Genomic DNA, 22634 nt, shown 5'->3' on the forward strand with positions numbered 1-22634 from the left:
ATAGAGACACAAGTCAGAGCAAAGCCTGGATCATGCTGGTATAAACTACCTGTGGAGATGGCATTGCCACCTGAGCAATGTCACCTGAAAGACAAGCTCAGCCAAACACACAGTGCACGCCAAAACACCTTCCCCAACATCTCTCTTGACAAGGGAGAAATAATTCTGTAGCTTGGCCTTTCTAATCAGAATCGTCATTGTCCCAACAACCTAAAAGTCATTTCCAGAGAAAGAGCAGGTCTGATCCCTGGGGGATGGAGGGAGATCAGCTTGTGTACAAAAGCCTTGAGATACCTGCCAGCTCCAGCTCAATCGTTACTCCTAACTAACTACACCCTTGAGACACTGGCAAAAGGCTTCCTGCTATTCATCATTGCCACAAAGTAAAAACAGAGTCAGAAGACCCTGGAGGCAAATGCAAGAAACCAACTGCAGGATTTCTTTGAATATTTTTTTATTGCATCTTGATTTTTGTTAAAAATTCTCAGATTCACATCAACAGTGACACTTTGAAGATGTTACTAATTTACAGCTTTCCCCGTGAAGAACGGCAGCCTCGAACCTGTTTTAAGGGTAAGGAGTGTAAGAAGTTTGTGGACTATCACAGAGCCCAGCAGCAAAAAAACCCAAAATCCTTCTGGGTCTATCAAATATGACCTGCTCTTCTGGAAGGGAACCACGTCAGAATCAGCTCCACCTTCTGCTTTTAACAACCACCCCACAAGATCAGTACAAGGACAGCTCTCCCCTTTCTCCAGGTCCTTGTTTTTGTTTCAGGATGCACTGTTGAGAACTTTGCAAGGAAAGGCTTAACAGCTAATAGTCAGATGCCACAGTAATTAGTGGCACCTTTCCAGGGCATCCATCTCTGGCTGCTTTTCCAATAGCTGGCTCCTCCTCAATCCCCACATTAAAATGATGGTACACAAGGTAGGCGGCAGATTCATTTAGAAGCACCAAGGTCTTCCCAGGAGAGATGCCTAAGGAAAGAAATATCTTAGCTAAACAATGCACGGGTTGGTTTTTTTCCTTCCTATTTGCTAGGGAAGTGCTATCTTTATTAATTATCTGAGAACGATGCTAACCTATTCCCTGACATGTATTATTAGATGTACAATGCACTTCTGGGAGTCAATGGGCTCCTGTATCAAATGATCAGCAAATTACCTCTAAATGAGGAAGATAAGATCATACAGTCCTGACTTCTGCCCACCTTCTGGTCACACATCACAGCTTTGATGTCACTACTGCACTTATATCAAAGGTTTCCAACCTATTTTACTTGCAGACCTGCAGAAGTTGCCCTGTAAACAGAAAGGTTCTGGTAGGGAATTCAGGACTGCTCTGCTTAGACTTTCCAGACCCCTCAGAAAGAGGCTCACAGCATTGCTCTATATATTTAGGCTCTGCTCTCAACTCTGAGGCTCCCCACTTGTTTGGCAGCTTCTTCTCATCACAAGCTCCAACGCTTCCACGCCAACCTTTTCCAGGCATCATCTGCGTGTCAGCAGCACTCCCCAGCATATCCTCCACTCCCCACCAACACAATCCAGAACACATCACTTCCCACTAAGTGCCTACACAGAGCAGACCTGCAGCATAATGACTTCCTCGTGCCCATAATAGAAGCACTGAGAGACGTGCACGAACCCCAGCCCCGAGCGCTCCCGCCTTACGCACGATGCGGAGGCACCGGATCACGGGGGGAAAGAGAAAGAAGTCTTTCCCACGTTCAGTGACGTGCTCAATTCCATCAAATCCAGGCCCAGAAGGTGGGGTGCACATGGGATAGGGAAAAGGAAAGCTTCTCTTCACGTTGGAAATGGAGATGTGTTGATGGGACAGTGTAATGGAGGATGTTGGATGATTTTAAGTATATTGTTTTTATGAGCAGAGAAGTCAGTTTTCAAATTAAGTGTCCAAACTTGAATTCTTCATCTCTTTGTCTGGATTTACAAAGCATCCAACCTGTCAAAAAGTGTTCCCTGAGGAAAGCAATGCATGGGCAGAGCGATGCACTTCCTGCTCTGTGGCACTGTGGCCTTTAAACAAATAGAACTCACTTCCAGATGAATCCATGGATGCCAAATATTCCGGCACAGATTTGAGATGACTTTGTTACACTGAACAGGAAAACAGCTCATCCAGAGGCAGATGTTGGAACCCACACTTCAGGCAATGCTGGTACCAAAACACAACAAGAAGGAAAACAAACCTCAGGCTGCCTGCACTGTCACTGTCCCTAAAATTAAAGTCAGATGAGAAGATACCTGGAAGTATTTTGAACCCTAAAAGAAAGCATTTTATGAGACAAAACAGGTAAAAGACCCAGCAGCTGGGCACTGTGCAAAGCCAGGGAATAAAAATATTACTGTTGCACTGGGAAATGTTAACATTTCCTGTTAGAAGAAACTTGAAAGTGTTTCTTAGAATCCATGGGTTAATCCCATGTTCTGATACCACTCACAGGCAGACATTTGCATTAGAAAAGCGGTACATATTCTTAATGCACCAAAATTCACAGGGAAAGGAGAGGGCAGGGGACAGCAGAGAAAACACAAACCCAACTCCAGGCAACAAGATTCCAGTCATTTAAGAAGCTGAGTGTAAGAGCAGAAAATTCTGAGACTCATTAAGAATATGTGCTTTAAAATAGTCCTTATGTCCATTAGTGGCTACAGATTAACTGCTGGTTTGCAGGTTTAGGGTTCTCTCCCACCCAAAAAAACCATACAGGATTGATTTGATTGATTTATAGGTCTCAATGTTCTGCATTTTACTCAATTTTACCCTCGAGGAACAGATCACTTTGTAGTGCTATTGGTTATGTCAACATAGCCCTGAGAAACCATTATCCATTTACCACCAATTAGCAGGGACAGATCATCAAATGCCAGAATGGTTTGGGTTGGGAGGGACCTTAAAGCTCATCCCATTCCACCCCCTGCCATGGGCAGGGACACTTTCCACCATCCCAGGCTGATCCTGGGATGGACCCTGTGAGCCTGGCCTTGGACACTTCTAGGAATCCAGGGGCAGCCACAGCCTCTCTGGGCAACCTGTGCCGGGGCATCACCACCCTCCCAGCAAAGAATTCTTTCCTAAAATCTAACCTAAAGCTGCCCTCTTTCATCCCAGATGGATTAGTCAGACCTCTAAACTGCTCTTGCCGGTAACAGGCACCAATTAACAAACAGCAACGACTTCACAGAAACAGGATTTCAATTTGCACTCCAAAACTGGCCCTGCAAGTGCTGTAATAACATCAATTTACCTGGTGGGCCAGGCTTCCTACACCCAGGCAGCCCGGGGATCGATGAGCTGCAAGCCACGGAGCTGCACGTGCTTCTGTCTCTATCCTTCCTAAACAAACCCCAAAACCTCAAACTGGCTTTGCACCTCTTCTCCACCACCACGATCTGCATGTGCCCAGCAGCTGAGCTGCAAGAGCCAGACTCAAGCACGACAAGCCCCAGTGAACAGAACTTCCAGGCGTTCCCTGAGAAGAAAATTCTGCTTTTGAGGATTGCAGCCACACAACTGCAGCTCATAGCCGTGCTAGCTTTAGCCCAGCAAGCACAGCCTGTGTCAGCACAGGTTGTAGGGGACAACTGGAGGCCCCAGCTGCCTTCCCCAAATCCCATGGGAATGCTTTCCCCACTGCCAAGCCACACAGCAGCAGAGATATTTTTTGTCTTTTCAGTATAGAGCGGCATACCTAAACAAGCCTATGAGTTCCACTTGTCTTGTTCACATGAAAACAAACAAAAAACCCCAATATTTTGCTTGTTGGGGGTTTTGCTCATTAGGAGTAACACCAAATATTCCACTCTGAGTTAAAATCCCAGAGTTAGGAGCTGCTTCAAAATGTTCATAGTCTGCTCCTTCTCAAAAAATAAAGGTATTTAGCACAGATTGCAGGAAAAATCTCTGGTGATGAGACAGGAGCCAATGACCATGAGGTCCCTTCCAGTTCACTGCCCCTGTGGAGTCTCCAAAGCAGAAAAATTGTCTCTGGACCAGGAACCAATTCACAAAGGGCTGCCGTGATCTTGGCATCAAACAGGTAACATCTGTGGTGAGCTGCAGTTCCCAGCCTGGTGAAAACATTACTGTGGGCAGCAGGAGCAATGCCCTGGGAAAACAAGCAAGGCAACGGGGAGAGGTGACAGGAGTCAAAGAGCAAGGAGAAAAAAATCAGGCAACAGAGCCTGGAAGGGAAAAACACAAATACACACAAAATATTCATGGCCAGAAGGAGAGAGACACTAAAAATTTAAGCTGAAGGTGTCATGGCATTTCAAGAATTAATAACCATGGGAAGCAGGCTCAGGAAGGGCTCTGGCTCCCCATAAGCAAACAAAACTTGGGAATGTATCAACAACATCCAACTCATCAGCTAAACAGTCCCAGAGATCCACAAATATTGAAGGGAAGATGATGATGATGATCTTTCCCAACCCATGTGAACAGCACAAAAACAATCCTCCAATTTTGCCATGTATCGCTGAGACCCAGCCTAAGTGAAGGCAATTCAACAATCATGTTTTACTTGTTCTCAGCATTTGCTGCTTTTGCTCTGACTTGACAACTGCCAAAATCCATCCTCACATGTAAACAAACACAAGAGCTAACAGACCCCACTCGAAAAAAAAATCAGAGGATTCCAGAAAACTGCTCTGGACTTCCCTTCTGCAACACGACATCAAGAAGTTCAAGAACTGTCTGTACCACAGCTGAGCTGCTGGAAAAATTTGCTCAGTGAAGGCAGGCAATTATCCCAGCGCCAGAATCCCTGAACACCAAGCTGAACCCATGCAAACTTTCATTTCTGGAATGAGAAATGGAAAAGCAGAGGCATCCCAAAGGCCTGAGTGGGTACAGATAACACTGCATGATAACAACTGGGCTCTCAGATGGTACGTGAAGTTAAGGGATTTGTCAGGGGGAGACGAATCTCTCTCCGCATCATCACATAATCAGACTGTGGTTCATTTCTGATGCTATTTCTGCATAGAAACGAGTTTAAGATTACTCAGTACTTGATAAAACCCGCCAGCCCACGTTCCAAGATGTTACTATCTCGGATATCATAGATTTCTCCATGAGAACAGAAATATCTAAGATAATCACCTGCATGTGACACTCCTCTCAGGAAACAAAGTTACTTAATCTTCTTCAGACACATGTGAGGCTTGCAGCACAAGAAACCCAGGCACTTTAAAGTTATCATATCACGGTATCAACGCACTCGGTCCATCAGACTCATGCAAAGGCAACAAGAGGTCAGAAACTGGTCAATGTTTGGATTTTAACACGCACACAGCAACAGAACAGCTTATCTAAAGTGCTTCTCAGCATCTCTGTGAATCCTTAATACCATCTGAACCATTTCCAGCCCCTTCAGGCTCCAAATTGTCTGGGTAAGGGGGCATTAGCCTGTCAGTATTAAGTCATTATCACCACACCGGTAAAATTTTTTGTAAACACCCCAATGTTTTTTGAGCAGGAAGGGACATCATGTGGGCAAAACTGCTGGGAAAAAAGAACAACACGGACCTCAACTTTAGTAAATAACTCACAGGAGCAATACCAGCCACCCTAAGAATCCCAGAGCCAGGGCAGCTTCGTCCTTGCTGTCCTCACCAGCTCACAAGGCAGAACCCCAGCAAGAACCACAGGGAGCACAACTCAGGCACTGCCTCAGAGCGGGAGAAATGGGGCTGCACCGGCCAGGGTGGATGTGACGGTCCCTGAAACGCTGGGGATCCACAGGCAGGACAAGAAGGTCTCGGGATCCTTGCTGGATGCAGGAGGGAGGACAGGCAGGAAGGCTGGAGCCTGTCAGCAGCACCTGGGCACCACCTGCCACCACAGTCCTCCCGCCATCAGGGTTCCCAGGCTTGTGGGGACCCCTCCAGAGTGTCCCTCACTCTGTGAGACCCCCACAGCGCCCGTCATGCCGTGAGAGACTCTCGCACAGCCCACCAGCCCTGAAGGGCTCTCCCAGCCTTGCGGGGGTCCCCCCTTGCAGTGTGACATCCCCACAATGCTTCTCACGCTGGGAGCTGAGGGACTCTCCTCACAGCCTCACCAGCCCTGAAGGAACCCCCAGCCCTGATGGAGCTCCCGCACCGTGCACCCAGCCCTGAGCGACCCCCTCACAAACCTCCATCCCTGAGGGACCCCCCCTCACAGACCCCCACTCCCAGCTCTCAGAAACCTCTCCCCACTGTGCCCCCAGCCCTGAGCGACCCCCTCACAAACCTCCATCCCCGAGGGACCCCCCTCACAGAACCCCCCCCCAGCTCTCAGGAACCTCTCCTCACCGTGCCCCCAGCCCTGACGGATCCTCGCTCAAAGCCCCCCCAGCCCTGAAGGATCCCCGCTCACGACTCCCCCAGCCTTGAGGGACCCCTCTCGCAGCAACCCCAGCCTTGAGGGACCCCCGCTCAGAGCTCCCCCGGCCCTCAGGAACCCCGCGCCCCCCTCCAGCCTCTCAGGGACGCCCCAGCAGAGCCCCCCCCCCCCCCCCTCGCCGCCGCTGCTCCAGGGGGCTTCCCCCGGACTGTACCATTCCCGCCTTACCCGGCCCCACGGGTTGCCGCGGGGGGGCTTCGGGGGTGGGGGGGTGTTACCGCTCTCCCACCTTCCTCCCCCTCTCCCCGCGCGTGGTACGGTCCGCTCCTACCTCTCGGCGCCCTCACTTCGCCCTCCCGGCGGAGCCGCGAGTGGCTGGGGGGGGAGCCATAGCCGCTGCCTTGTCTTCCCGCTCCGTCCGCCCTCCCCTGCTCCCCCCCCACGGGCCGGACACAGTTGGTTTATTCCGAGAAGCCGGCCGGTCTTCTCCCCTTAAACCGCTGGGTCTCGCACGTCTTCGGCCATTTCCGACCGAACCGGCGGAAGTTACCGAAGTGTCGGCGGAACTTAACGAAGAGAGGAGGCGATAGCCGAAGCGGGGGCGGAGATAGGCGAAGCGGGGGCGGAGATACCCGAAGGGTGGAGGGCGGGGAGCAGCGAGACTCGACTCCGGAACCTGCCGGGAACAGCCGAAGCTTCCCCCAGCTCGGCTCTCGCCACTGCGCACGCGCACCGCGCCCGGGAGCGTTTTCCCGCCTAAACGGTGAGCGCGCGCATCCCGTCCCTCACACCCACCGCTCCCCTCATGGAGGGACCGCCATGTTGGCAGCGTGCGATGCTGCCTCGAAGGGCAGCCGCAGCCCGGCCCTGTGGGCTAGCAGCTGTGTGTGTGTCCCCCTAAAACCCTGTCAGAGTGTCCCCCTGGATCTCAGACATGCAGTGCTGCATATCCCCCAAGAACTCCGTGAGGATGCCGCCATGGAGCTCCGTCATGCCTCAGCTCTATAGTGATGTGGACGGAATGGTTGCCAGTGACCCACTGAGAGACGTCCAGGTGCCTCCTTGTAAAAGGGGTTAGGAAAACAACTGTGTTGTGGGAAACTGATCAGCAGATACTAAAATACCACTATGGTTGGCGTTTCTTACAAAATAACATCCAGATCCACACTGGAGGGTTGGCGTGAACAGCATCAGTGGTTAAATGTTGTGAAGTCAGAGGAGCCATGTAGAAATAAGCAAGTACCAAACATAGCATGCAACAGATGGTAACTAAAGCAAAAGAGAGGGGAAAAAAGCAATGAAGAAATAAAGGGCGGGGGGGGGGGGGGGGAAGGCAAGTAACAGTGCTAGCATCTTCTCACAACCAAACTACGTTGCACAGGTCCAGTCCTCTGTTTATGCATTCTAATTTTATGTGTTAGGAGCTCCATGAAAGGCATTTGTATCTATGGCAATCAAGTTCCACACCAAATCACACAATATGACAACTTTGGGGAAATTAAAGAGCTTTTCACAGGAAGAAATGGGCGTTTATCTCCAGGAGTAAAGAGGGTGATGTGTTTCTGGCCAAAAAGTTCCAAGAATCTCAGCTTTAATAAAACATGAGCACTTCAAAGCAGCGAAAAACCACTTTTCCATCACTCTGCACTTTTTAACAGTCATTTACACATGTGAAAAGAATGCAAGGAGAAACTAACTTTTATTCTGAGATGAAAAACCAGCGAGGGGTGAGGCGGGGGCACAGGTCTGCCCTTTGATAAACAATAAAAAAATCCAATCTCGCCACAGGGAACGTGCTGTACGGAAGGGCAGGAATAGGTACTGCCGGTTCAAAGGCTCAAAGGAGAAACAATACTTTTTATATTTTATCAGGACAAAAATTTTAAAAAGACTATGACTATGGCACAGTATAAAGGCTAAATTAACATTCAAATCACCGAACACACCCACGTTGTCCTACCACACACATCTGTTCCCGCTGTGCCACGGCTCGGGGTTTTGTATTCCACCCTGATCTACTTGGAGCTCTGCAGGAAGAAACAGGGGGACAATCATTCCCTTCAGGTCCTCACTGAGGAGGAAACACCAGTGGAGAATCACTTCAGGGACAACTCAGGTGAACAATTCTTCTCCCAGCTCCCAAAAGAAAAGAAGCTGTCAGGATCAGTAGTCGGTCTGGCAAGTCTTCCTTTCAGGAAGCACTATCAAGGCTATTACAGATTATACTGACAGAGACACCTTCAGATTTAATCCCCTTCTCTGTGTGTTTCTCCTTCTTCCTCTTACAGGAATTGGTTTTAAAGAGGAGCTTTTAGCTTCCCTTCTACCAAGTGAAAAATCCACTGCTCTTCTGCCTTCTGCTTGTCCCAAAAGAAAAAGTACTGTATTCAAATGCCCTCATTTCCCACCTTTTCTGCCATCTGGACTTTTATTTCTCATATAGATGTAAAATTTCCACATCAGAAAGGGATCCTAAAGGGCAGGGTCTATAATCTATGATTAATAATTATTTAAATTAGAAAATAAGTTGCCAATAAAGTTGCTCGACACTTTCCTGGCAAGGAAAAGCCCTTCACTCCTATCAGCTTCCAAACCTGTTTTCCCAAAGGAACAGACTCAATTCACGCTGCCAATCCTGTTAGAGACTTGGAAACTCCATGGTGACCTTGAGTTGAAACTGACAGGGTGGAGGACTGAAAACACTAATCCTACTGTAGGGAAGCGTGCAAATGTAAAGCAAAGCCTCCTAAAAAGCAGCCACAGTTTAGATCTTGGCCTTCTGTTCAATCTTTAGAAAGAAATTCTTCCCTGTGAGGGTGGTGAGGTCCTGGAATAGAATTCCCAGAGAAGCTGTGGTTGCCCCATCCCTTGAAGTCTCCAAGGCCAGATTGGAGATGAGGCTTGGAGCAACCTGGGATGGTGGAAGGTGTCCTTGTCCCTGGCAGGGGGTGGCACTGGAGGAGCTTCAAGGTCCCTTCCAACCCGAACCAGAGTGGGATTCTGCTGACAGACTGAATTCTTTAGATGCCTCTGTATCATTTCAGTCTGGGAACCTCCCTTATATTTATTGCCTTTCAAGTTACTCTGCACTTGGCAGCTGCAGCTGAGCACAGTGAATGCCATCACACCTTTGTATCCTCTCCATGTAAATGGTCCCCACTTCCCCTCTTTTCCTTACCCCCACCACATTCCCTCTTCCTCACCCCACCTCCTCCTAAGCATGGCTTGCATCCCGGTGTCTCCAATCTGCTCTAAATGACATTGAGTCATTGCAGGCAGGTATTAAGGAGTTTCAGAGCCAGCTAATGCACATTTCCATGGCACACTTCCATGGCCTGAAATAAACCTCAGAAAAACGTGGAACAACGATGGCAGGGAGGACCCTGAGCTTCCATCTTTTCCCTGCTGCAATCTCTTTGGTACATCTTTTTTAATCTCTTTCTCCTCCTCTTCCACAGCAGACGCTACCAAGGTCGGACCATCTGCGGATTTTACAAGTTCCATGGAATGTTTTCAGACCGCACTCTTAACCTCAGACACTCCTATCGGATTTCATAGGATTCAGCCACTTTTTAGCCCCAGGGTGCTGTAGGTGCTAAATAGATTATCTACATCTCTCAGCCACTATGGAACAGCTACACAGCAAAGCTCAGTTTTTAATCCTGCTGAGACTCCGACTGCTTTTGGCCATCAGGTATCCCACGGCTTCACGAGAGGAAATGTTAATCTGGAATGCTGGCCAAACTCCAGTTTAGGTAATTATGTTCTGACAATTTACATTTTCCCTGCAGTTTTTTAATGGATATGGATTTTTTTTTTTTATTTCTCTTATTTTATGACAAAAAAAGCAGTGGCCTGGTCGTGCTCCTGCTGTTGGAGCAGCTGCCAGGCTTTGCAGCTTAAGTAGCTGCATTCCACTGGTAGGTAAAGGCATCTCAGTACAGTTAAATAAAGCCCTTTGAAGACCCCATGGGCACGAGGAGTATTGTGACAATGCACCCCACTGCTGGCCATAAAGCATGGCAAGGGCTGGAACATGAAATGAAACACCCAGGAGCAGTATCTGCTGGCAGGAGCAGGAAAGGAAAAGTCAGCACAGGAATGGATACACAGACCCTTCCCTCCCAAATCCTAATTCTGCTTTGGACCCGGTGCAGCCCCAGCTGGGATCCAAAGAGCAAACACAATGAACTGTCAGCATCCTGCACAGAGGAACCAGCTCCTGATAGCAAAAGAAAATAAGCTTATAAAAGTAGTGGAAGCTTTTGGCAAGATGCTGGACGACACTGCCTGGTGCTTAAATGGGATGAGGAAAAGAAATGCCTGTTCCCTTGTTAATGAGGGCACAGCTACTGGATTTATTTCACCTGGCTTTGTAAAAGAAGAATCACTGGGCAAGGAGTGGAGTAGAAGCTTTTGTTTGGGTGGAATATTATGGATCACACTCTGAGTATGTTGAATTGCACTGCCACATGCTTGATTAGGGACATACGTTCTAGATAAATTAATTAAATGACTGTATTATTACAGAATCACATAGTGGTATGGGTTGGAAGGGACCTTTAAAGTCTTGTTCCAACCCCATTACCACAATGCCTTGTTTATTAAACCATTCATAACCACTCTGAGTTCTTTTCTTCACAAGAAGCTTTCTAAAAGGCTCTTTTTGCTATTTCAGCAACAATTCTTTAAGTTCTGAGAGACGAAGACAGTGGTGACAAATAAACCATGAGATTCTGGATGGATACAGACACGTGTAGCTTTCCCTCCTTCCCAGATCACTGTCAACCAAAGGCTGTTACCAGTACTAGGTGAGTATTTTTCACAAGTAGTTTGTTGATCAAAATATAATTTTTCCCATCCCCAAAATTAATTCCAGTGTGATGGGTCACTCCTGGCTTTGGGGGAGCTGGACGTGGTGGAAGAGGGCAAAGGTAGAGCAGGTTTCCCTCCCCCTGCTCTGAAACAGCTCACAGTAATTCTATACCAATCCAGCATCAAAGGAAATGATCTAAAACATATCTAAATAGAACTTATCTACAGAAATAATTTTTAAAATCCCATCAAGAAACTTCCATATTGCAATGCTACTGGAAATTCCAAGGAGTCTTAGGAAAGACGGAATCCAAAGCAGGAAGCAGCAGCCCAGCCTGGTGACAGCCAAGCAAAACTCCAACTGGATCTTGGCAATGGCTGAGCAACAGCACAAAATACCAGCACTGCCTCTCTCCTCAAGGCTCCTTCTCCTTCCAAACCCTGCTGCACTCGGGAATCAGCTGCATTTCTGGAAAATTCCCTTGAATTCCTGGAGTATTACAGCTAACCATGCTTCCCCTTATCTCAGCACAGATGCTTTGAAGTTTTCCAGAGATACCCAAGGAAGAAGACACATCCAAATACCTAGACTAGCCCCAAACTCCACCCTGGAACAGATGGCAGGGTTCTAAATAAAGGCACATCTGGTAACCACTGGTATGAAAAAGCTGGCAGGCATCAGCTTCTTCTGCTCTACTAAATATTCCATCTTATTAAACAGAAGTTAAAAAGAAACTATCATTTTGCTTGTCTATAACATAATCCCCAAACACCTACACATTGTAACTGTGGCATAGCTCGGGCATTACATTCCTGTCTACCAAAAGCACTTTTTTTTTTAAATTAAGCACTCAGCACTGTCTAAACTTAAATTAAAAGTGACTGCAAACCAAGCAGTTGGGTAAAGTACAAAAGCATCGTTTTCAGCATGTGCTTTGTTGCACCAGACTCGAGGCTGTGATGCTCCAGCACTTCAGCTCACCCTCGAGTCCACACAATTTGAGGGGCCTTGACAAGCTGCCAGATTGCTGAGAGTCCTTGAAACAACTGGGGGAGCACAGGCTCTGCTCACACAGACCTGTGTGTTTAAGCCAGCTGTTCAATTTCTCCCCGGGTCCAGCTCCCAAAATGTAAACCAGGGATAATTCTTCCTTGTCAGGAAAACAATCTGTTAGAAATTATCATCATCCTGTAGTAAAGGCAGCTGGGAAACACTTCTGCAGTGGCTGGGGAAAACACCCACCCTCAAAGCCCCCCACTAAAGTCAGGCCTTCAGCCTCACACTACCCATGGTCACCCCAAATCCACCCCCAAAACTCCATTTAAATAATCTTTTGGGACATTGTTCCACGGTTCTTTCTGTGAGCTGAGTGAATCATCTGTGTTTGCTAAAAATCCAAAGCGATAGCAGGCATAAAACGATCATTCTGGATTAGAGTCACTTTGGGAAAAGGCTGTAAAAGGCTGTCTGCTGGGATTGTGCTACAGGTCCACTGGAGACCCCACCGTTGGGTTTGGATGTGTGCAGAGAGCTTTTAAAAATGGCTAGAGAGAAAAAGAAATTCTCTGAGGAACTGGCTGATAAGGGAGTCTTAAATTCCAGATTTAGAAGGAAGAACAAATAGCAACAGTGGGGCCCTGTAAGTCCGGGATGTAAGAGCCAATAGACCTCAGAACAAAACAGGCGCTGAGCAAATGAGAGGTGATTCTGCAGCAGGCTTTTGGCAAATAGTGAGGATGCTGTAATAAAAGCCACTTGTGATCACTCAATTCAAGCCTGTTTTCCACAAATTGACTCAGCTTAAGCAAAATAAAAGCAGGTCTGCAAGGTTTTCAGTTTCAAAAGTTGAGGTAATTAAGCAAACTAGTTTGAGAGGCTGAATGGCTGAAAGGCTCCGATGGGAAGACCTTGAAACCAAAAAGAAAAACCATCTGCCATTGACATCCTGAATAGAGAAAGTGAATAAGAAGCACAAGTGGGAAGTGAGGAGAACACGCTGGAGATTGGAGATTGTCCGGGTCAAGCCCCCAGGCTGAATAGAGATGCTGCTGCTGAGTGAAGAGAGCATAGGGGTGAAGGGATGGTGAGCTCTGACATCCCACAGCCACGTCTGAAAGTGCATCTGAAGTTCTCCTATAACCACAGACATCCCATATTTCCAGTGTCCCTCTGGAATCACAGAGACCTCCAGGCAGAATATCCCTAAGGACAGAGGGTGGGGAAGACTCAGCTCTCACTGGCACACAAGGCTGGAGAACTGAGGCTGAATCAGAACATAAAAAGCGTGGAAATCTCGAGCACAAAGTGCCCATGAAATCTAAGTTACACCGTGCTAAAATAGCCTGGCACCTGTCTTTGATAAAATAACCACGGCCTCCTGACAAAAAGGCACTTGGTCTTATTTATTGGGATTTTAGTAAAGCAACCAGAAATCTGGGGACTATTTGTAAATGGGGAAAACGGGGATCAATAACGAGAACACCGGGATCGATAATAAACACTCATGTGCCTTAAGTGCTGCAGGTTTTTTTAAAAAGCACCCTACAATGATAAATAACAATAAATAATTGTCAGCATTTTGAACGCAATCTATTTCAAGGCCTAACTTTACTATACAAAAGGCTTTAAATTTTAAGAAATAGATATCTTAAGTAGCACAGGCCTGCTGCCAAAGCCAATCGCTAAAATATGGAAGCAGGTGGCAGCTGCTGCTTTTTCCCAGCTCAGAAGGTACTTCCTCCTTTCCACAGTTCGCCCAATCCAGTTATTAGTGCATTTGAAACAGCAAAATCCACTGCAAGCTGAATCAGAATGAAAATATTTCTTAAAATGTAAACCTTCCATGGTTTTTTTCATACCTGCAGGATTCTTAAGTGTATTTGCAAAAGCGCAGGACCAGAAATCCAGAGTCTGATCCCTTAATACTGAAGCTGACCACATTGCATAATCCCATTAATACATTTATCAGGCTCCATCTTCACAGCAATCAGGTTTTTAGCCCTTTACACAATTCCCATTAGAAGGCTCTTCAAGCACCTCCCTTGGTTTGAAGCTATTCTGCTCTTTTCCAGCCTAAACTTTTTCAGAGCCTTTTGTTCTTGTGCCAAAATTGTCATTTAACTGAAATAACTCTTCTCCCTCTCTGGTATTTACATCAGTGTATTTATAGAGAAGGAATCTAATTTTTCTCTGCCTTTTTTTGTCACCACCTCACCATCCAGGTTCCTTTAATCATTTTGGGAGCCGGATTCCCTGTTCTCCAGATCATTTCTAGCAGATGCCCTCAGCTGCACCTTTTCCAGCTGGAATCAATCTTTCTCCTATGGACAAGGAATGCAGAACGCATTTTAAGCCATGCCTCACTAAAACCTGTTGCAGTGGCACTCGCATTTCTTTGTCACCAGCAGGAATAATTCAGCTGACAAATGTGATCCCAGACGTATCTTTATCATCAGGATATCAGAATTGTCCTATGGTTGATTAATATATCCCAATTCCCACACAGAACCCCCAGCTTTCTTTCAGAGTTTGCATTACAAGAACTCACATTTGCTTACAGACAAATGGTCCCAAAGTCAGTCATTCTTCTCCTGGGATCTCCTGGTTTTCCTTTTTTGATGACACCTCCAAATCCCATTAATTTCTCCTCTCTCATTAGTCAACACCTTGATTAACACCAGGCTTGGGACCAGTCCATGAGGAACACTTGCTAACTTGCCTGCCAATCCTTCTTCAACCATCCTGCTTTTTCTGCCTTTAATACAGGATTTATTGAGGCAAAACAGGAGCAAAATACTTCAGTTCTGATTGATTTAAAGTCTCTTGCTTTGCATTTTTGGTTGTGTTTTTTTCTTTAATGAAAGGCTGATTTTTGCTTGTGGAGAACAACAAAGGCATATTTCTTCATAAATCAGGCCTTTGCCTGAACTGCAAAGCTGTCCTATTTTTACAGTTGGGCATCTGTAAAAATTAATAAACCATGCAAGTCAACACATTTGATGTTAAAAATGGTAAATGAAGTTTCTTTGACTTTTTCATTGTACTTCGGGTTTATGTCACAAATTTAAAAAACAATGAAAAAGACACGTCAAACTTGTAGTTAAATAAAATTAAGCTAAATATGCTGAATACATAGTTTAAATTAAAACAAACTGGTTTATTGTACAAAGAAATTCTGCAACCTATAAATAGAACAAACTTCTACCTATTCAGCATGTCTTCAGGTTTCCAGAACTTGAAACAAAATTAATTTCTGTTCTCACGCAAAGGAAGAGCTGATGCGCAAGTAAAATGAAAAGTGGCAAAAACCACTTGGCTAAACATTTTCTTTAACCTACCTGTCAAGGAGAGGACAATCACACAACCCAAGCACAGCCACTGTCCTCCTCCCATCCCTTTTTTCCCTCCCTATAAATCCATGCCTGCACAGCAGCTGCAGAAGCTCTTGGGCTGAAACCACCACACCAGCCACAGGCAAGAAGTTTTCCTGGTGCAAGTGCAGCCAAACAGAGCTCAGGGAGAGTGGCAAAGTGGAGAATAAACATGGGAATCACTCCTCCAGCTGCTGTGGGGAGGATTTGACCCAGCTCTGCACATGCACTGCTACAGATCAGGAGCTGTCCCAGCAAGCATTACCTCAGTGTAAGCCTTACAAATTTTTTTCAGCCTCCTCATCAGAGAGGAAAGCAGAGAAAGTGATGACATTGTCACAATCTTCATTCACCAGTCCTGACACATTGTGAGATCCTCCAACACGTGGCAATGCTTTTGTTTAATCAATACCACTATTGGCTCCCAAGAGTGCAAGAGCAAACAACCATTTGCCCTTCCAATTACAGCAAAAACCACTACATACATAGAGATTTAAATCCAATCAAATTTAAAGATGAAGAAAAATCCTCCCTTTCTCCCACTACCAGTGACAGAACAATGCTATGCTCTGCCTTTTTTTTTGGTAATTAAAAATAGACTGAACTTTAGGAGTGTTATTGCACTTGAAGCAGTAGAATAAAGTGCATCATAAAAAGATGCCACTGGGATCAGTTGAAGCCAAGAAAATTGAAAACATTTTGAAGGAACAAAGCCAAAAACACAGAACCAGATTTAAACTTGGCTTGTGCTGTGGCAGGATGCCAGGGGAAGTAGAACCTGCTGGGGGGGTGTGGAGAGGGAAGGCTTCCTGCTGCAGCCCATGGATCAGGTGTGATGGGCCAGGTAATGGGGGGGCACAGCTGGCACAGCTGGGGGGGATCAGTGAAGTAAAGCCCACTGCAACCAGCTGGGCTGTGAGACGTTCTCATCATGTTAAGCCATGGCATTAATAAACATTGAGCTGTAATCTACCACTTGCAGTCTTCAAAGAGCTCTAAACCCAATGACTAATTCTCACAACCACCTCCTTAGGTGCAGGAACTGTTTATAAAGATGAGAACAAAGGCAAAACGGTGAAGTCATCGGCCACAGCTCCTGAAAAGCAATTTTTTAAACCAGAGGAGCACAAGGCTCCCAGTGACACAGCCCCCTCAGTAGGTGGAATTTGCCTCGTGTTCCTTCGACAGCAGGACACATCTACAACCTAAAACACTTGTCCCCAAACCTGAAATTTCACATCTGAAGTTACTTCTGTAATGTGTGTGAGACTGATTTTCTATCTTCCCTGTGCAGGCAGGGAGCAGCAGAGCAGTAAAATGGGTGAAGTGATGCTAGGATGGAGATCAACAGGAGGTTCTGGCCACTAAACTTGCATTTCAGCTGATGTGGTTTAACCAAGGAAAAAAAGCACCTAGCTAAGCCTCCTCATTAAAAGGTTAGTAAATCACAGTTCTTAGATTCTCTTCTTCATCTCAGTTTTTCCTCCAGCAAATAAAATTACCTTAACATTTACAAGAAGACTTTGAAACAGATTCAGGTTTATGGCAAACTCTTGGAGAAAAGATGCACAGAGCATCTCTGTTACCAATGTTCAGCTCAGTGGAGATCTCCAGAGGAGACCAGAACTAAAAAATATCTTAACAAAATGCCAGAAACAAGAATAAGTTACTAAAGGGAAAACAAACCCCACACACTTGTGTTTCTAAGCATCTCAACAACGTTATCAATAAGCCCAGATGCAGCCTTTCCACAAAAGCTGCAGTGACAATCGATTCAAATGGATGGCACTTCTGTAATGCCCCTATTTGACTCTCTCGAGCTGAAGCAGATAAAAATTCAAAGATTGGGCTTCCTTGGTATTTTTATGTTAATCTGCACAGCTTTAGGGAAATTGTTGCGACTCGACTCCAATTCACTCCGTGCAGTCAGAGCCATTCAAGTACCTACCAGCAATTTTCATACCCCTCGAAGTCTATCTCATAAACTGTCATCAACCCAATGCATTATCTTTCCTGAAAAAATCTGTCAGGAGCACCAGGCAGGCTCCCCCTCGGTTCAGATAAGCAGAGCAGACCTGATTCAGGCTCTTTTTTTTTTTTTCCCCTTTTCATCCTGATTTGTATTGTCTCCTTTACAATTTATTTTCCTGTATAGCAGAAGATCAAGCTATGTATATGTATAGTGAGTGTGCAAAGGACAACGAGAGAAAGAAAGTGGTTTTAATCTCCACCTGTCCCTCTTTCTAACAGTTCCTTTTGATTCATCTTTTTGGAGGTATTTTAGCATTAAATTCAAACGAATTCTCCCTTTCTCTTGCTTTTGTTGAAAGAAAACATCAGGACACGTGAGAAACCCAGGTAGGAGGAAATGCTTTCCTGATCTGGAGTGCTTGGACTTGCTCAAGCCTTTTGCTGTGTTACTGCAGAAAGCAGACGAGCAGCTACACCTCACTCCGGGCTACTTTTGCCCAAACTGCCACTGCATTTAAAGTGAAAACCAGTTTTATTGCAAATAGAGATGGGCTTCCACGGGCCTGAGGTGTGCCCGGGCGGCAGAGGGCCCCCGCTCTGGCTCCCGTTGGTGGATCCCATGAACAGCTGGAAGATCTCCCTCTTTCCCTCCCTCCCTCCTGGGGACTGTCTGGTATCCGCTCACGCAGCGGGAGCTCCACCCCACCCCGAGGCTCTGTGAGTACCTGGGTTATCCCTCGCGCCTGTTTTTCATGAACTTACACAACCTTCATTACCCTTCAGCCCGGTGTCTCTTTGTCAGGCTTGCCTGAAACAGGCTGGCAGGTTCAGAAGTTGTTGGGGTGGCACAAACACTGGGGGTGATTGGGTGAGACCGGGGCTCATTTTGTAAGAAAACAACACAGATGTTGGTTTTTGTGTCACGGATCTGAGCAGACATCCCAAGCAGTGAAACAACCTAAAGATTTAGGCGTAACCACTCAGAAAAATCAGTACTTGGATGAACTTGGGAACAGCCAAATGTCTAAAATACCACACTGATAAAGAAACCCCCAGCCCAGCTTCTTGTCATCAGCCCACAGCAGAATGACACTGCCACGGTCCCAGGGCAGCTGATGCCAGCCAGGACCCTCTCAGCACTCAGAGGTTGCACCACACTCCCAAATGCTTCACCAACGAGCTTGGGGTTGCACCACAGACACAGGAAGAACAGAGCTGAGATGGACCTAAAGGTCCATCTTTACTCCAGGCTGCACAAAGTTCCACTTCAGTCATTTTCTTCCATAAATCCACCCAAGATTCGCCAGGGCTTCTTCAGATTTTGGTTGCCAGGCCCAGGTCAGTGACAACCCAGGTAGAGCAAAAGCTCTAACTCATCAATCCTTTTAATTCTTTAAGGCTCTCTGCACCACCATTGTGATTGTTTTCCTTTTAACGAGGCCTTCAAGGCAACATGAAACACAAAAGAGCAAGGAGCAAGAAAAGTCCTCAGGTGGTCAAAGATTCATTACAACAGACAGAATCATTCCCTTTATCCTCTCTCCAGCCCCCACTTAATTGAGTAGCCTGATAAATTGATGAATTACAGTGAAATGATCTTGCTGTGATGCCTCTTGCTGATGAATGAAGAATATCCTGTCAGAGTCCCCTGGTTTCAGGTGATGGATTTGAGCCCAGGCTGCAACACAATTCCTTGTGACTGACAAGCTCAGCTATTTGCACTCTTAATCTTGATAATATTTGATTGAATAAATCCAAGGTCATCATTTCCCAGGTGGATAAATTGCTCAAAATATCGCCAGCCCTCCAATTACTTCAAACTGCATTAACAAAAAAAGGTGAAGAATATTCACATAAGAGCTGCTGAGATTTCAGCCTCGTGGCTGGGGAATATCTACAGCCCAAACCAAAGCTTTGCTGGAGCATGAACGAGCAACTGTGGAGTTCCATTTGTCATCTCACAGCCCACAGCCCTTTTCCTGCAGCCCTCAAACCTCAGGGACACAAACCCCTGGGGAGTAACGTTGCTCATGTTCAGTCACAGCCCAGCAGATTTTCTTTTTTGTGTGAAGTTTGATAGGAAGCAGCTTGGCTGAACTGGAGTGATTTCAAGACGTGGGAAGCTGGGAAAGGATAACTATTAATTGGCATAATTTTCTTTCAGCACATACAAACACTTTCTAATAGAGGGAAACATTAAAACTCCCATACTTGAGCTTTAGTGAACACTTTGGGGATGCAATCTGATTTTTCCTTCCCATCTTCTTCCTCTTCAAGAGTCAAAAATGGGAGCAAAAACTTCTGCACCTTGGCTGCACAGAACTTTCACACAGATCTCTGCACAGCATCAGCTGGATTGAAAGATGGTGTGTCATTTGTGAACTATTCCAGTCCTTTATTGTGCAAGCTCCTAATTATTAATGTCTAGGCTCCGTATTTCTGCAATGAGATTTATGATGTAGCTCAAGGTGGTGGATTTGAACTCATTTTCCCTCAAATCTACAGATGGGAAACCACAGAAGTGCTTTTTATCCCCTCAGCTTCTGTAGTCTCTGGTGCAGAAAAACCCCAAGGAACAAACAAGCCCCTCAATAGAGGAATCTGAGGTGCAAATTATCCTTCTCTGCCTCCACCACCACCACCACCACGTTGGCATAAATGTCTTTTAAACAGCTCCACATGTCCCTTGGGGGCAATACAGACAGATTTTAGCAAAATTTCACTGTTGTGTCTGTTTTTAAGGGGTATAAACTGCACCACTGCAGGCCTCCTTCCACCCCACTGAGGCTCTTCAGACCAGGCGCAGAATGGGGACTGCAGCAGGAACAGAACACAGCTGGTGCCCTGGGATCAGGAGAAAAAAGGGAACTGATGCAAAAGCCAGTGACCACATGTAGCTCTTGTGGAGGGAGCCAGAAGCTGTCCCCATGGAACAATAGCAGGAAACTCTGTCACTGAGCTGGCCTGTCACAGAGCTGGGCATGGAAAAGTCCTGCTCGGGAGAAGCAGAGAACTTCTGGGGATAAAGGATTTCACTTCTTCATGTGATTCCCACAGCAAACCGAAAGGGAAAGATTTTAAGCCTTGAAATTAAGATGGTTTTGGAGATAAAAGCATGGTTGGAGAGTCAAATGAAATTAATCCATTTTTTCTCCAAGGATACCATCCATTGGAAAAGCACATAAAGTGAGCAACCAGCACCTGGACTGGTGGCACACGCTGCTCTTACTGGTCTAACAGGGCTTAACACAAACAGTTCGTGCTCCAGAAAATACTCATATTGATATATTCACATACATATGTATGTACATATAGACATGCTGGTCATATGAAATGCAAACAGATAATTAACCCACAACATCTTTTGGCTCCACGATGTGGGATTTTAAAATTTTTTTTTAAATTTTAAAAAATAGCAGTCTGCAGGTGCTGCAGCAGAAGTTGCATTAAAATCAGCACTGCTGGTCCCAGTGAGTTATAGGTGCCTGCAAGAGGCAGGATAATGGGATTTCACCGTGTTTGGTTCCCTCAGAGGTAACTGCACTCTTATCAGGAGATGCAGGATATGAGGCTCTGACACTGCTCTGATTCATGCTCTGGAATAAAGCAGACATTTGATGGCATCTGCATTGCTGACTCAATTGCGTATCTTCAGTGCTGATCTTGTTGGTGCTGGGAAAAGGGATTGGGAGGGAAAAGTGCTCCTGTTGCCTGCATGCCACGGCTTTGCTGTTTGCCTTAGGGCCTCACTGGTAAAAATAGGTAAATAAGGAAAATAAATATGTTCCTGCCTCTATCCCACATCCACCAAGGCAAGGCTTTCAGCTGGTTTTCTCCACCCAAACTTGGCAAAGCAACTTCAAGGAAAAAAAGGAATTCCAACTGCTCTGTTTTCGGAATATATTTGAAATTAAAAGAAAGTAAACCTTGCCCTGTCTTCTCCCTGTACTTTCGTCCCAGCCAGTCTCAGTAAAAGGTGGAAGACAAATATTTTCTTGTTGAGGCTCATTCTACCTCCAAGTGGTTGCTTCCAAAGTCTGGATTTATTTATTTTTTAAAAGTTTCATCTCTGGCACATCTAATTTTCTTCCTTCTGGGGAATAAACAAGAAGAGCAGCAGCCCAGCAGGTAATGAAACAGATTCTTCTCCAACTCTACAAGTAGAAAGTTGAGACCAAGAAGGTGACAAGGAAGATAAAAGAACACCTTAGAGGATGTTAATCACACATGGGAGTGGTGATTTCCAGCAACTTCTGCCTTGTCTGGTGCTCTGGCAACCCTTGGTGAACATTCACAGCCCCACGTGCCAGACCCAGCACGGGATTGCTGCTCCTGTTCTGTCCTTGCCCTGCCTTCACCACCAGAACTGTGATGGATGTGGCTCCTCAGCCTCTTCTTCTGCCAGAGAGGGGCTCTGACATCTTCTGTGCTTAAAAGTGGGTAATTTAGCAAGAAGGAAAATCTACAGCTGCATTTTATAGAATCATACAAACGAGTAGTGGCTTGTGTTGGAAGGGAACTTAAAAGTTCATCTCATTCCAACCCCCTGCCATGGACAGAGACACCTTTCACTAGACCAGGTTGCTCCAAGCCCCTCCAGCGTGATCTTGGGTGAAGATTCATCCTCATGGCATGACCCAGGATGGCATCCATATTGGACAAGGATGACATGGAAGAGGACTCTCTATGCCACGTGTCCCTCTTGATATTTTACTCATCAAGGGTGCAAACAGGACCTCAGGGGGGTCAGGCTGTAGGTCCTCTGCTGTTCTGGTGGAGCCACTGTGCAAGAGCCAGAGCCTGAGCCTTCCCCTTGCAGCTCCTCCCAGCCCGGCTCACCAGAGCCCGCACTCTTGGCATACACACCATCCACACTGGCTCTGGAGACCTCTGGGATGATCCAGCAGGAGACATTCCCCCCAGGCTGCTGAGGCAGCCAAGACCAGGCCTATCTCAACTCCCACCCTCCCACGAGGCCTGTGGCAATGGCCCCACCAAGCCCAAACCCTGAAAGAGCCAGAGGATTTACAGCAAACAAGAACAGGCCCGGGGTTGACAGCCTCGATGCCCAGCGCCAGGGCTAAGCCTCCTCTCCAGGGAAGTCGTGTCTCATCAAG

At 46.3% G+C, this 22634-nt stretch overlaps 1 protein-coding gene and 1 long non-coding RNA gene across 4 annotated transcripts in view; both read right to left on the minus strand.

The window, feature by feature from the left end:
* EXTL3 (exostosin like glycosyltransferase 3) overlaps positions 1-22634 on the minus strand; it is a 136138-nt gene that overhangs the window by 108811 nt on the left and 4693 nt on the right. For 2 of the 3 annotated variants that reach the window (XM_059843134.1, XM_059843129.1), the window contains exon 1: positions 6692-6922. The exons of the other annotated variant lie outside the window; for it this stretch is intronic. The gene's annotated coding sequence lies outside the window, so the exon portion shown is untranslated. Of the gene's footprint in view, positions 1-6691; positions 6923-22634 lie in introns of those variants that run through there. 3 annotated transcript variants of the gene reach the window in all.
* Positions 438-6121, minus strand: LOC132325613 (uncharacterized). The gene is made up of 3 exons (XR_009485985.1): positions 5134-6121; positions 1168-2181; positions 438-980 (listed from the first exon to the last, which is right to left on the minus strand). It is a non-coding gene; the product is annotated as an uncharacterized LOC132325613 (long non-coding RNA).

Source organism: Haemorhous mexicanus, chromosome 3 (assembly GCF_027477595.1).
Source record: "Haemorhous mexicanus isolate bHaeMex1 chromosome 3, bHaeMex1.pri, whole genome shotgun sequence".
Lineage (NCBI taxonomy): Eukaryota > Metazoa > Chordata > Aves > Passeriformes > Fringillidae > Haemorhous > Haemorhous mexicanus.